At 38.3% G+C, this 14818-nt stretch overlaps 1 long non-coding RNA gene across 1 annotated transcript in view; it reads left to right on the top strand.

Moving 5' to 3' along the window:
• LOC122201881 overlaps window positions 1–10575 on the top strand; it is a 133129-nt gene extending 122554 nt beyond the window's left edge. Inside the window, exon 3 of the long non-coding RNA XR_006194360.1 lies at window positions 10428–10575. This is a non-coding gene — a long non-coding RNA (uncharacterized LOC122201881). The remainder of the gene's footprint in view (window positions 1–10427) is intronic.
• The last annotated feature ends 4243 nt before the right edge of the window (window positions 10576–14818 follow it).

The raw sequence follows: 14818 nt of genomic DNA, 5'->3' as shown, positions 1-14818 counted from the left end.
CTGTTTGGTCTTTTCCAGTGATGTGAAAGATCAAGCAATGCTAAGTATTGCAGTTAGAATTCCATTTTTGCATTCTCTTGGCTCTTTCCTAGGATTAATTCCCTGCTCACCACATCGACCAGATGCAGGAAATTTTATAGCAACCCTTTGTGGCAAACTGTTCTAGATTAACTGTAAGCATTAGAGGAAGACTGTTCTGTTTTTTCTTTCATTTTATTTTTGTTGTTGTTTTGTAGCATTACTACTTTGGTTAAGAGATTCTATTTATGGTTGGAAAAAACCCTGATTGTTGAAAATTTTCGCACTATCTCCACAGAATGTATTGGCTTGACTTTTCAATTCTGGCTTTCTAAGGGAATTACTGGGTAGGTATATGGATTCTAGAATTATTTCTTTTGACCTCCACAAAACTCCTTTCTGAGGTGCTGTCTTCTAGCAGCTTAAAAGTGGGTCCAGCACTTTCAGGATGTTTCGATTATATGCTTCAATTAATTTATGAATCTGAGTTTACACAGAATGCCAAAACAATGAAAAATTTAGTTGTAATACTTTAAAATCCATAAAAATGCTATAAACTTTTAGGAGAGTCAGAATATTGGGAAAAGCTAAAGGGATGTGGAAAAGTCTGTCTCTTTGATGGCTTAATCAAAATGGAAGGTTAAATACTATAAAATTTTGAAGTGAGAAATAAAATTCCAAAATGCTTTATTTTCATTCAATTTATACTAAAAGTTAAATAATATTTTTTCACTTGAAAATTCTATTTTATCTAGTTTTGTGACTTATTTTTAAGGATGTAAACAGACATTTCTTTTTTTATATTTTATTTTATTTTATTTTATTTTTAAATTTTTATTTATTTATTTATTTATTTAATTTACATCCAGTTAGTTAGCATATAGTGCAATAATGATTTCAGGGGTAGATTCCATCCCCTGTGTATAAGACCCAGTGCTCATCCCAACAAATGTGAACAGACATTTCTTAAAGCATTTATTGTATGCCAGGCACTTAGATAATTGCTGTTATATAGATTATTTTACTTTGTATAATCTTCCTAACAACCTTTGTAGATTATTACCACATTTTAAAGATGAAAAAATAGAGGCTCAATTAATGAAGTTCATGAAGCTCATGAAGTGAGGACGGAGTGTAGAGACAAATCCTATTCCCTGTTTTCCAGTCCAGGCTTTTTGAAATACACCATACCTTCCAGAACTAAATTTTAATATTCAAACCACTGCACACTAAATGCTTCTGAAACAGACCTGAAATTTGTTTGAGGACCTCTGTGTATTCACATATGCAGACTAATGGCAAGTAAATGGTGAAGATACAGACATGAGTGTACATGGAAGGTTTACCTTGAGCCATGAAACCATGTTGAGCATATTAAACTCCAAGTTACCTTGGCCTATTGGGGGTGGGGGTGGGGGAGATGGATTATAGATGAATCTGGAAGGAGACTGAGGGACCCAACTATCTCAGGCTTAAAGCAAAACATGTAGAGAAACTATAATCGGATGGATTAAGGAGGTCTAGTGAGCATTTGACAATAGACTAGAGAAAGGTCCCTTGGAGGCTCCATATGTGCAGAGAAAACACTTCAGAAAGAATATAGTTTTTGAAGCAATGTGGAAATTCTAGAATCCAATAATGATAGGGCTCCATCAGCAAGATAACAAAGTCTTGTGGCGGTTATGAATAAGGGCTGACAATATGCCTGAGAAAATAAATACAGCAGGTAGAAGGAATGAAGTTGGAAAGGGGCAGGCAGGTTGAAATGATTGAATTGTTGACTTTGGGACCAGCATGTTGAAGGTTAGGACAAGGTTTTAAAAGGCCTAAGAAATACTGAGATACCACTTCATACTCATCAGAAAGGCAGAGTTACACCTTTTAAAATTGTCCAGTAGGTCTTAGATGGTCTGTTCTGTTTTCTAAATTATTTTTTTCTCTTTATATTTCAGTTCGGGAAGTTTCTATTCATCTGTCTCTAAGGTCACTAAATTTTCCTTTGGCTATGACCAGTCTACTGATGATCCATCAGGGATATCCTTCATTTAACGTTGTTTTTGATTTCTAGTATTTCCTTTGGTTCTTTCTCAAAGTTTCTCTCTGCATACACTATCCATCTGATCTTACATGTTGTCTATTTTTTTCCATCAGAGCACATAACATAACATAACATAACATAACATAACATAACTACGTAACACAGTTGTTTTAAATTCCTGCATGATAATTCACAAATGTGTATTTTATCTGAATTTGGTTCTAATGCTTGCTTTGTCTCTGTGGACTGGATTTTTTCTTTCTTTTTTAGCTGCCTTGTAATTTTTATTGAAAAATGGGTATGATGTATTGGGTATTTGGAACTGAAGTAGATAGGCCTTAATGTGAGGTTTTATATTAATCTGACAAGGAGTTGGGCTGTATTTAATGTTTGCCGTGGCTTTAGGTACCAGAGTCTTCAAATTCCTCCAAGATCCTTATTTTTCTATTCTCTGTTGTCTTTAGGCTTCCCTAAAAGCCCTTCTTAGATAGAGTCTGCGTCTTGCAGCTCTTTCAGCAGTACCCTACTGTTACTATACTGGAGTGCTGTGGGTGTGGTCAGGTGTGGAAGAAGAGAAGTGTTCTATAGTATTGCGGTTAAGTCTCAGATGTTTAACAGGTCTGTGCCCCTGGACTGTGACCCTTACCAATACTTTATAGCTGCTTTCTAGCCTTAGGTGGGACAGAAAACTAGAAAGGCATATATTATGGGAAATTCCCTTCCTCAGGTAGGATGAGGCCCTGATAAAGCCTTTTAAATTCTTTCCTGATCAAGTCTTTTAAATTCTTTCCCTTGTCATATAAGCCTTGGTTATGGAGAATGCTGTGGGCATATTTCACAGGGGATAATTTTCCCCTGCCTCTATTAGAGCCATGAGGGAACTGTCTTGGCTCTTCACTGTGAGAATCTGATGCTGTTCCAGGAGGTAAAATCCATGAAAATGTGGAGCCTTCCTAAGACTTTGGCTTCCAGAAGTTTCTCAACCTCATGCTAGTCCATCCTCAGCTTCCAGCAATATTTCAAAATAACCGTTTCAGTGTTCCTTCCAGTTTATGGTCCCAGAGGCTTCTGTTCTTGATTTTCCTGGAAAATCTGTCTCTCTGGATTTTCTTGTCTCTCCAGTTTTTGAGGTAGCAGTTTGCTCTATGACCTCAGTTCTCTAATAAGTCTAAGAAAAGTTGTTGATTTTTAGGGCTTCTTTCCCCAGCTTTCTTCTTGGAAGGATGAGGCTGACACCTTCCCAGCTCTTTACACATTGGAGCTGAAGCCACAGTCTTCTCACAGACACAACAAAGACAAAGTTTAAAAAAATGGAGACTATCAGGTGGTATGATATTGTATGAAAAAAGGAGGTAGGAATTCTTTTTGTTTTAAAGTTTATTTATTTATTTTATGAGAGATGGAGACAGCACGAGTTGGGGAGGGGCAGAGAGAGAGGGAGAGAAAGAGTATACCAAGCAGGCTCCACACTGCCACTGCAGAGCCCAACACAGGTCTTAAACCCATGAAACTGTGAGATCATGGTTCGAGCTGAAACCAAGAGTTGGATATTTGACCGACTGAGCCACCCAGGTGCCTCAAGGAAGTAGGAATTCTTATATGGTGCTATAGAAAGTATAAATGGGCACAGAAATCTCACATACATCTGTCACCTTTATTTACTGAAATTAGATCTGCTTTGGCTCTTTGAATCAGCATTGCCACTCCTAAGTATATAACCCGGCAGGATGGACAGTTTGAGGATGTTTATTTTGATGTGGTTTATAGCAATTGGAAATTATCAGTATAGGTATCCATCATTGGTGGATTGGATAAATAAAATATGGCAGATATATACAATGGAATACTGCATAGCGGTTAGAATGGATTCCTGCTGGATAATGGATAGACATTAAAAAGACAGTGTTGAAAAAGTTGAAAGACAATCATATTTATAGCCTAGCATTCATATAAATAAAAGAAGAAATACATAAACAACACTAAAAATTTTATAAGCATACATGAATATTTAAGGACATATTTCAAACATACTAGAATTGATGTCTGTGCAAAGGAAGCAAATGAAAATGAAGATGGATAAGAAGGAGAAAAATAAAACAAACAAGAGAACAGCTTTCCGTGGCTGATAAGGATAATATGCTATGGACTGAAGAACATGACTGACTCAACTCTTTGGAGTTCTAAAATACCAACCAACCAACCAACCAATCAGCCCCCTTCTCTCTCCCTCCTAAAAAAACCTAAGGAAGTACAGAATTTGAAAGTCTAAAATAAATATAATGGTATGAAGCTGGATTCAAATATGAGGAATATATATATCTAGATATCAGCAAAGCATAATAAAACATATTTATGGAACTTGAATTTGCCTATGTATTAGCCAAGAATTTGTACAGCTTATTTTGCACTGCATGATATGGTTGACAAGTTTAAAATTGAGTGGTGAAGAAAATAACTTTCTTTACTTGTTCATTTTTACATTCAGAATATGTATAATAGGCATAAATGGGATAGTTCCAAATTGGCTCACGTAATCCCACTTTGGCCAGAGGTAGAATTTCCTTTAATATCACCATTATATTATCTCTCATGGAAGGCAAGTGTGTAATTGTCTATACAAAGGCTTTACATGTGTTGGGGTGCCTGGGTGGTTCAGTCAGTTAAGTGTTCGACTCTTGATTTTGGCTCAGGTCATGATCTCATGGTACATGAGTTAGAGGCCCAAGTTGGGCTCTGTGCTGATGATGAGTCTGCTTGGGATTCTCTTTCCCTGTCTCTCTGCCCCGACCCGCCTCCTCCCCCCCATGCTCATTCTCTGTCAAAAATAAATAAACTTAAAAAAATTTTTTTAAATAAAAAAACCAAAAACAAAGGACTTACAAGTGTTCTATTGGGCTACAGTTATTTAAAGGAGAGCACTACATTAATTAGACAGCTATGCCCTTCACTGACCAGACCTTTTCATCTCCAAAAATTGAGGTGGTATTATTCCTTCCGCTCCAGTTTATGTAGACTTACTTCACTTTCTCTTCTCCTTTCTAGTTGGATTTCTTTAAAAACAGAGTAGCTCAACCTGCCTTTCCATATCTAAACTTTTCATTTTGCACAGTCCTTTGCTATTTTCCCACTGTAGGTGACAATTCTGTTCTGAAGTTGGGCAGAGGAGGGGACCAAGAGGAAGAATTTGGTGAGCCTGTGGACAGGGTAATGTGGGGAACAGGCAGGAAGCAAGTTAATACTTTGACTATCATCTCCACACATATGGAGATGGAAAGGCCTAATGAGGTATACAGAATGAATGAAATAACTTTGAGGAGCTTACAATTTAGTAGTCCTACTCATTCATACCCTCAAACATAGAGTAGACATGTATTGAACACTTACTTTGTTCTAGCAACTGTGGAGGGAACATGGTGCTTGCATTCAAGGAACTCAGTCTATTGAGGGAGTCAGCCATGCACAGAAATAAGTCAAATAGATCATAATAAATGCTGAAATAGAGGAAAACGAAGTATTGTGGAAGCTCTAAGAAAGAGTGTCAAACTGCTAATCCCAAGAGGAGGCTGGTGGATGGAGGGTGACAAGAGCCAACAGAGGAAAGAATGGGCAAATTAGGGAGGTCTTAAATATATGGGACTTTTTTTTTTTTTTTTGATTTCACGATTTTATTTATTTTTTAAATTTATTTTTAATGTTTTTATTGAATTTTTTAATGTTTATTTCTGAGGAGACGGGGAGAGAGATAGAACATGAGCAGGGGAGGGGCAGAGAGAGAGGGAGACACAGAATCCGAAGCAGGCTCCAGGCTCTGAGCTGTCCGCACAGAGCCCCACATGGAGCTCAAACTCACAAACCGTGATATCATGACTTGAGCCGAAGTTGGACACTTAACAGACTGAGCCATCCAGGCGCCCCTTCAATGTTTTTATTTTTGAGAGAGAGGGAGAGAGGGGGCGGGGAACGGGCAGAGATAGGAAGACGGAGGGTCTGAAGCAGGCTCTGCGCTGACAGCAGAGAGCCCGATGTGGGGGCTTGAACTCACAAACTGTGAGATCGTGACCTGAGCCGAAGTCAGATGCTTAACCGACTGAGCCACCCAGGCACCTTGCATTTCAGATGATTTTAAATTATTAATACGTAAAGGGGAAGGACATATGAAGGACTCATTTAGTTGAGTATGCTTTTAAAAGGAATAGCCTATCCAAATGTCATTAATTTGTTCATTCATTTATTAATTTATATAACCAATGTTGCAGGTGCTATGCTAGACTCTCAACCACAAAACGGTAAACTCCCTCCTTCAGAGGGCTCACAGCATATCTAAACTTTACCATTGGTTCAAGTGGTGTTCTATATATAGGGAAATTTTAGGTAGAGAAATTACGGTTAAGAAAAAGTTAACGTTCTTAAAGTAGACACTATTTTCCAGGCATTCTGCTGTGCGCTTTTCACCAGTTATGTCATTACTCTCAGTGTTTTAATGAAATAGGTATTATTTTTCCCACTCAGATGAAGACTTGCAACGCAGCTGCAAAGTAACAGAATCAGAAACCTCTGCCCCTGGTTTCCAACTCCAAAACCCATGTGGTATATATTTTTTCTCTGTTCAGGCTGCCTCTCTTTAGATATTTTAAAATACCGATTTTCCCCCTGATTATAAAAGTGGAATGTATAGAAAAGCATAAATATAAAAAGAGAAATTGGCCATTTCTGACATTCTCGAGGTATACTGCCCAGTATGGTAGCCTGAAATAAGTTGTGCTATAAATGCAAAATACACACCAAATTTCATGTACTTAGTATGAAAATATATAAAATATCTCATTAATCATTTTTTGTATTGATTATATATTCAAGTGGTAATATTTAAATATATTTGGTTAAAGTATGTTATTAAAATTAATTTCATTTGTTTCTTTTTGCTGTTTTAATGTGGATGTTATAAAATTAAAAATCACATCTGGCTTACACCATATTTCTACTGGACAGTCCTGATCTATAGGATATATGCCAAGTCTTTTTCCTATGCATTTACATAAATTAAAAATTATGATTGTTTTATACTCAATGTTTTAATTTTATTTATTCATTTATTTTGGTAAATGTTTATTTTTGAGAGAGACAGAGAGAGAGAGAGAGAGAACGGGAGAGAGAGTGAGTGAGTGGGGGAGGGGTGGAGAGAGAGGGAGACACAGAATCCTAAGCAGCTTTGAGTCTGTATGAGTTTTAGTTACTCAGAATTATTGTGTTGCTTAATATTGTTCTTGAGCTGCATCTTCTAAGTGAATAATGAGTTAACTGTATACTTTTTAGGACAGCAACCAAATATAATCCCATAAAAAGGATTCCATTTGATGGTCACTAAAAAGTATTTAAAATGACCTGTTTTTCAGAGATGTATTTTGGTTTCAAGCAACTGCTTTCTTTTCTTTTTGTGTCAGGTCCATTCAGTGGTTAAGTTTTTTTTTCCTCTGTACTTCAGAGGAAAAACGTCAGAAAAATCTCCTTCTGTTACGTGCAAAATAAACAGAACCCCACTGGAGTTCATGAGCTGCCTGACTGGTATTTACACCAATGGGCTCATTGAATAGCAGAACATGCTGTTTCTGTCATATCAAACTTGGGTCAATCTGATAAATAGGCCTAACAGCTCTGCTGTTTCAATGACTCTGAGTTACTCGAGTCCACATTTCTCTGTCTCATAGTCAAGACCAGAAGATACATCCCAGGTGTGACGGCCCTCTCAGCCGCTTCTCCCTGTTGGTTTGCCTGGAGTTCAGGCTTCCAGCTTGAATACTGTGAGCCTCACTGGCAAACACCACGTGCTTCATATGGTGGTCCATCTGAACTCAATCATCACAGGACAGGAAAGAGCAAGTGTGTGCCATGCATTATTCTTGTTGGCTTGCTTTTTAGTTTGGCTGCCTTTATCAGTGTTTCTGTTTAGCTGGGACACTTGGAATTAAAACTGTTCTTTTGAGGCAGGGGTATGGGAAAAGGGACAATCTTTCTAACACAAAATGCTAGCGACAAAAGGGATAATCACTGGTGTGTGTGTGTGTGTGTGTGTGTGTGTGTGTGTGTTTATGATTCCAACCAACTTATAATGGACTCAACTGGTTTGGGGTTTCCTAATGATTCTGTTGTGACCAGATGAGATGAACAAATATTTTAAAATACACTTTAGCCAAAATTAAAGTCTCTGATAGTAAACTTTAACAGGGAACCGAAAACCACATGTGAAGGAAATGTTTATTTCTTTAAGTCCTAACCACTGGCTGAATATCTAGCACTCAAAATAAGGCCATCGTATTTGTTGCTTACCTAATTTGTGGCCCTTTATATAGCCTTGTGACTTATTTCTCTAGGGAATTGATCCTGTTGATCTGGCTATGATTTTTCTTATGTTTCCTTTCAAATACATGCTGATAACCAAAATCTGGGAGAGACAAATGTGTACCGTGTCTCCTTAGCTGTTAGCATAGGAAAAACTAATTGAGGTTATGTGTAGGATAAAATTGGTGTTTGTGCAGGAAAGAGCAAAGGGATGGTAGAGTCTAATTAGCAAGTAAGAAAACTTTCCATATGCTAGTGGGAGAGAGCTCTCGTCTGTGATGTTGCAAGACTCTTACACTGTCAGAGCCTCTATTTTCTGCTTTGGCCTATAGTTGTTAACTAATTATTTCTCCAGTCCAATCTTAGGACAGAGCGCTTTTCTGGGATGATAACCACTGAGAATGCCTGGCCACAGGGGCCAGGAATATTGGCACAATGCATAAGCACCCTAATTCTGATATCCATCCCCTTAAGAGTTTTTGTTAGGTATATGTGTGGTAGGGAATGGTGAAAACAATAGATACTTTTAACAAAAATGGCCAATAAATTTATACTAGCTGCGCGGAATTAACAGAAACAGAAAAAGTGTGACAAAAGATGTGGAAAGCTTAAATCATCTTAAATGGGGTACAATTAACAGAGTTAAGTGTTTTTATATTAATTAGTAAAATAGAGCAAAACCCCAAGAAACACTAGAAGATAAGTACAGTATATTAATAAGGACTAGGAAGATGTAGAATTCCTTCCTATTTTTATGAAGGCACTTATGAAGGCACAAATGATTTTTGTGTCATTGACTTGTTTATTATATATCTGTAAGATTTTCAGATGCAATTTATATGCAGTCACTTTTGTGATTCTGTCATAACAGGGATAACAGAGGGATTTTAAAGTGGGGATAAGATTTTTTTTTTTTTTTTTTCTGCCTAACAAATGTAACCTAGGTAAGTTTTTGGTCTGGTGACCAGAACCTGCTTTCTAGAAATCAGTGGTCTCTTTTGGCTTATTTTTGTGATCAGTAGTGACTCCTCAATTAAATCAATATTTAGTAAGGGCCAAATAGTCATTCATTCATAAAGACCTCAAAAAAAGTGTGTAAGCATCTACCATGCGCTTAACATTCTTAATTTCAATGAGGGATGCAGTTAGAAACAAATTGTTTTATACCTTCAGGGAATTTACAGTGTCACAGAGAGAGAAGACATTACAGGGACTGAATAATCCTGAACCAAGAGAGCGGTGGGAGAGTTAATGAGTAGCCTGAACAGGGAAGAGGGAGAAACTGCTATGGGTTGGGCTAGTCTGAAAAATAAGTTGGACACAGAGGCATGATATTCATGAGCAGCTCTGCATAACTCCCATGACATCTATGAGTATTTTGGTTCTGGAATTCCTCTACTCCAACTCTTTCATTTTACTGATGGAGAAATTGAGGCCCAAAGAACATAAGAAGTTTGCCTGAGGTGCAGTCAGGCAGTGGCAGACATGGGGTGGAATCCAGTTTCCCAGACCACTGGCTTAGGGTGCTTTCCTTTTTTTTCTTTTAAAAGTGTATTTATTTTGAGAGAGAGAGAGAGAGAGAGAAGGCACAAGTGGGCAAGAGAGAGAGAGAATATCCCAGGCAGGCTCCACACTGTCAGCACAGTGCCTGACGTGGGGCTCAAACTCAGGAACCGTGAGATCATGACCTGAACCAAAAACAAGAGTCTGATGCTTAACGGACTGAGTCGCTTAGGTGCCCCCAGGGTACAATTTAAGAGATGGGCTAGTGGACCAGCACAGACCTTTGTAGTTAATCTCTTTTTTTGTTGTCACTCCTTTCAGATTTTCAAAATTTTAAGTTTGAAGTTTATATTTCTGATTTATTGTTCACAACTACTGTAGTGTTTACTGTAGAAAGATGTGATCATGTATGTGCCATTGAGACCTCCTGAAAGCACAAAGTTGAATGAAAAGTAAATGGCTGCACTAATGCTTCAGCGAAGCACTTAACCCTTTTTCCTCTCTTCTGCACACCTCCCCCATCCCTCCCCAGCCTTTTGTTTCAGACACTGGGCACCACCCTGGAAATGATGAATGAGGCTGGCGGCATGGACACAATTCCTGTCGAAACTGTCTAGATCTGGTATTTCTCTATGAAACCCTCCAACACCTTCCTCCCGGTGGTGGGCTTGCGGTTTTTGAAGGCCATACCTGCTGCACCCTCTTTTTCCTTGCAAAGCAATAAAGCGATTGTTTCTCTTTATCCCCAACTCTGTCTTCATGTTATATTTTGGCTCTGAAACACAGAGGTCGGTTTTCGACAAAACCGTTTTGCTGTCCTATGAAAGTGATATTCATGGAAGGTAGCATGAACTTGCAATTTAGAGTAGGGATATGTAAAACAAAATGTTTTTGAGTTTGTCATCCCCCACCTTTATCCTTTACCTCTCATGGCCCTAATGACCTCCATTTTCCCCCTCCATAAAGAAATCTTTCAACAGCTCTCATATATGTGCCTGTATTATTATCATTATTATTATTATTTTTTTTTTCCCTGACAAAGCCTACCAGGAAAGCACTGTTTGAAAAGTTCAGTACGGCTTCCAATCTCAGGCTTTATCTTTGAAATTTTGCACACTGAGTTAAAATATTGCTACATTTGTGGCCTGGGATCGTCCCTCCTAATTCCATATGAAACAAGAGTGCCAAAGAACTCTTAGAACTCCCCTTGTGAATTTGCTTGGTGAGCAGTTCTGGACTTGGCGTTTTAATCTCTCCATCAGGATCAACGTGATCCTGTGTTAAAGCCAAGGTCAAGTGGGATAAGCAGTTGAACTTTCTGCTTTGTCTTGCGTGGCTCCTTGAAACATGTAACCTTTCTAGGCTTGGTTTTGCTTTGGAGGGGAATCTGAAGTCCAAGCAGATGTTTCTTTCCTTCTTTTGAAAACCCCTTTTCATTTTACTAGGCATGGTGTCAAAGAAGCAATTGGGGGTAGATTAGGTAGAAGGTGGAAGGTCAGTGTTTTCTTTGTTAATATTGCAAAATAAGAGTTTTTTTTGTGTTTTATTTATTTTTATTTTCTGCCAGTTGGGCCACTGAGAGTAAGTTGTTGATTCTGAAGACGTAGATTTAATCCCTTCATGGGCCAGCAATGGCTCTGGAGTCAAGGTAAGAAAAGAAAAGACTGGGCTATAGCCATATGATCCCTTTTAGTTGGCAGAAAATAAACCCCTTAAGCAATGAGCTGTCACCTTCTAAGGCTTTTTCCTCCAATGCAGTCAGTGTAAATGACTCCCTTCTTCCGCATAATGCTCTAATTTATCTTTGTTACTAATAACGTGTGAATCAAGCGGTAGTTAAGCTGCTGTTCTCCGATGCAGTCCCATGTTTTCTCAAATGAACCAGCATGCACGCATTATCTTTAATTAGAAGCGACATTTATGGTCAACTTTATGGCCTCTGTCATTTCACGTGGCTCACTCACAAGTCCCTTAAAATAACTGTCCTTTCACAACATCAAGTGGTTGACCTTCTGCTTCAGGATAGCCTGTGGGACAACCTACCAGCTGGTAGTGGTATTTGATGACACAACACCATACACTCACTTCTGCCTTTTTCTACCTGGAGGTAGAAGTCTAAACCTCCAGTTCATATTTTCTGTAAAGCCTTTGGGATAGTGGCAAATCATTCTCTGGCTAATTTCATGGGCAAAAAGTAATTAAGAAAAAAAACCCCACAAAGAATGGAGGGCACATATAAAGGTTCTAGAATTTTATGGTTGGGAAGAGATCCTTGCAAGGAAATTGAAAAATGGCTTCTAGGTATCATGGCCAAGAATCAGTGCCACTTTTGTGGAAACACTAAGTATGCCTGAATTCTCACGTAAATCATTTTTTCTTGTTTTGCCCTTGTCTAGTAGCCAAAATTAGCTTTCTGTCCTTTTGTCATTAACTGGGGAGCACTGCTAACTTTTTGACTGAATAGATGGTATAATGTAAATACCAAATAAAAGATGGATTTTTAATTCTCATTGCACATAAGAAATACTGTGCCTAGGTTCCAGTCTCTAGGCTTCTGATTGAATTGGTTTTGTGCTGAGGGAGGATGGGTGGCATTGATTTTTTTTTGTTGTTGTTTAATGTTTAGTTTTGAGAGAGAGAGAGACAGAGGGAGAAGCTCAAACAGGCTCTGTGCCAAACAGCCTGATGCAGGGCTCAGTCCCACAAACTGTAAGATCATGACCTGAGCCCAAATCAGGAGGCAGAGGTTAACCAACTGAGCACCCAGGTGACCTTATGTTGATTTCTTTTTAAAAGATTCTGAAATTATTCTAATGAACCCCAGCTGACAACCATGGTAGGCAGAGACCCTGGAAGCTACCACCTATGTTAGGGCATTTTGATTGGCAAAGATCGATTCTTCTTTCAGGAAAAAAAAAAAAAAAAAAGAAAACAATCATTTCTTGGGGCCCCCTGGGTGGCTCAGTTGGTTAAGCGTCTGACTTCAGCTCAGGTCATGGTCCTGCAGTTCGTGAGTTCCAGCTCTGCGTCAGGCTCTGTGCTGACAGCTTAGAGCCTGGATCCCGCTTCGGATTCTGTCTGTCTGCCTGTCTGTCTGTCCCTCTCTGCCCCTCCCCACTTAATGCTCCGTCTCTCTGTCTCTCTCTCTCAAAAATAAATAAACATTAAAAAAAGATATTTAAGAAAACAGTCGTTTCTTTTTCACTATATATTCAACTGCATAGTTAGTTACGTATTGAAAAACTTCTGATGAAACTAAAATTAAGCCTTGTTTAATCTTCACGAACTAAAAGTGTATAGTGACCTAGATAACTGTTTTCGTTGAGAGTTTGCTTCTTGGGCCAGGATTGCAAATTATGATGAATTGATAGAGAATTTTTATAAATATGAACAAATAAATTCCCTTTTTTTGCCTAACCTAATTTGAGCTGCTTCTGTCCCTTACAATCAAAAGATCTCTGCTCAAATGTGGGGCAGACAAAATATTATAGCGACTATTACACTTAGTTGCTTATTACTTAGTCAGGACCTCAGAGGTTCCCGACACTGCATCTATCTTTTGTATGAGTGTTTTATGCTTTTTAAGAGTTTTTGAGTTGAACATGTAAATGTTTTCTGCTCTCATTTGGAATCATGTATTTCTAGCTGGACTATAAGCTCCTTGAAGGTGATTTAATGTCTTGATTTTTTTTTTTTTTTTTTTTTTTTTTTTTTTTTTTTACTTTGCAATGTGTAGCATAGTGCTTGGCCCACAGTAAGCATTTAAATTACTTCTCAGTTGAGTTTTCAGACCAAGGAAGAAGAGAATTAAATAGCCATGTAATATAAGATGCAGAACTAGCCTCAGCACCTATTAGTTGAATGTGACTTTCGTAAGACTGAGGACAATTAAAAAGAAAAAAGAGCCCCCCTGAAATCTTAGTATAGATCTAAGTACTGACAGATGAAAAGATCTAGAATGAAGGAATGAGCTGAATAAGATGCCGAGGAAGTGTAAGAAGTTCTGATAGTTTCTTATTTACTGGGCCAGTTTTAGGTGCGGACTTCACAGTCTTTGGCAGACTGTGAGCCATGGCAGTTCAGTGGGTGCCAAAAGCATGGGCTCTGGACTCAGAAACACTCAGGGGTCAGATCCGACCTCCGCTGTTCACTAGCAAGATGATCTTGAATAAATTATTTAGTGTGTTTCAGAGTTCGTTTTATTATTAGAAATTGTAATTCAGCTCATTACATTTATGTAGAGATAACATGGTAAAGAGGAAAGAGTGTGGGGATTAGCATCCAGTGCCCTGGGTTCAAATCCCAACTCTGTCACTTCTTGTCGCCTGTTCTCTGTTCCGCGAAATATGGGTCATAACTTTCTGTTGGTTTACCTCTCAAGGCTGCTATGGGCAATAATGACAAAGCCGATGAGAAATCGTAAAGGGCTGTCCTAATGCAATTATAAAAAAAAAAAGAGAGAGCATTCCTATTCTTCTAACTTAAAAAGTCTGTAAATAGAAAGGTTGGGGCCTAATCATTTCGATGAAGTCCAGTGACAGTAAGCATACCATTGTCGATACAGTAGAGGAGGTACCTTTCAGCATAGTCTGTCTTTATTCCGGGATTAGCCCTGGGAATAAACATGAAGCTCAAAAGTATCTTTGGCTGCATAGACTTAGAGATGACAAAAACATCTAAAAAGAACATTATGATCTCATAAATGACACCGAAATTCTCACTTGGGCATTGTGATTCAGCAGGTTTTTCCTTTATTTGAAGGTAATTATCTACCTTGTGGCTGTCATGTTTATAAAGTAAACCCAAACTATTTAGTTTCCATTTGTTTTGTTTAGGTTGGTTTTTCCTTTGTCTTGCCCTGGGTCTGAAGAAAGCCCACGCATAATAGGAATGGCATGGAGCTATTTTCAAAAATGTGGCCAG

This window comes from Panthera leo, chromosome A1, assembly GCF_018350215.1.
Source record: "Panthera leo isolate Ple1 chromosome A1, P.leo_Ple1_pat1.1, whole genome shotgun sequence".
Classification (NCBI taxonomy): domain Eukaryota; kingdom Metazoa; phylum Chordata; class Mammalia; order Carnivora; family Felidae; genus Panthera; species Panthera leo.
The sequence above is the reverse complement of the archived record's forward strand: the minus strand, read 5'-3'. Positions and strand labels throughout refer to the sequence as shown.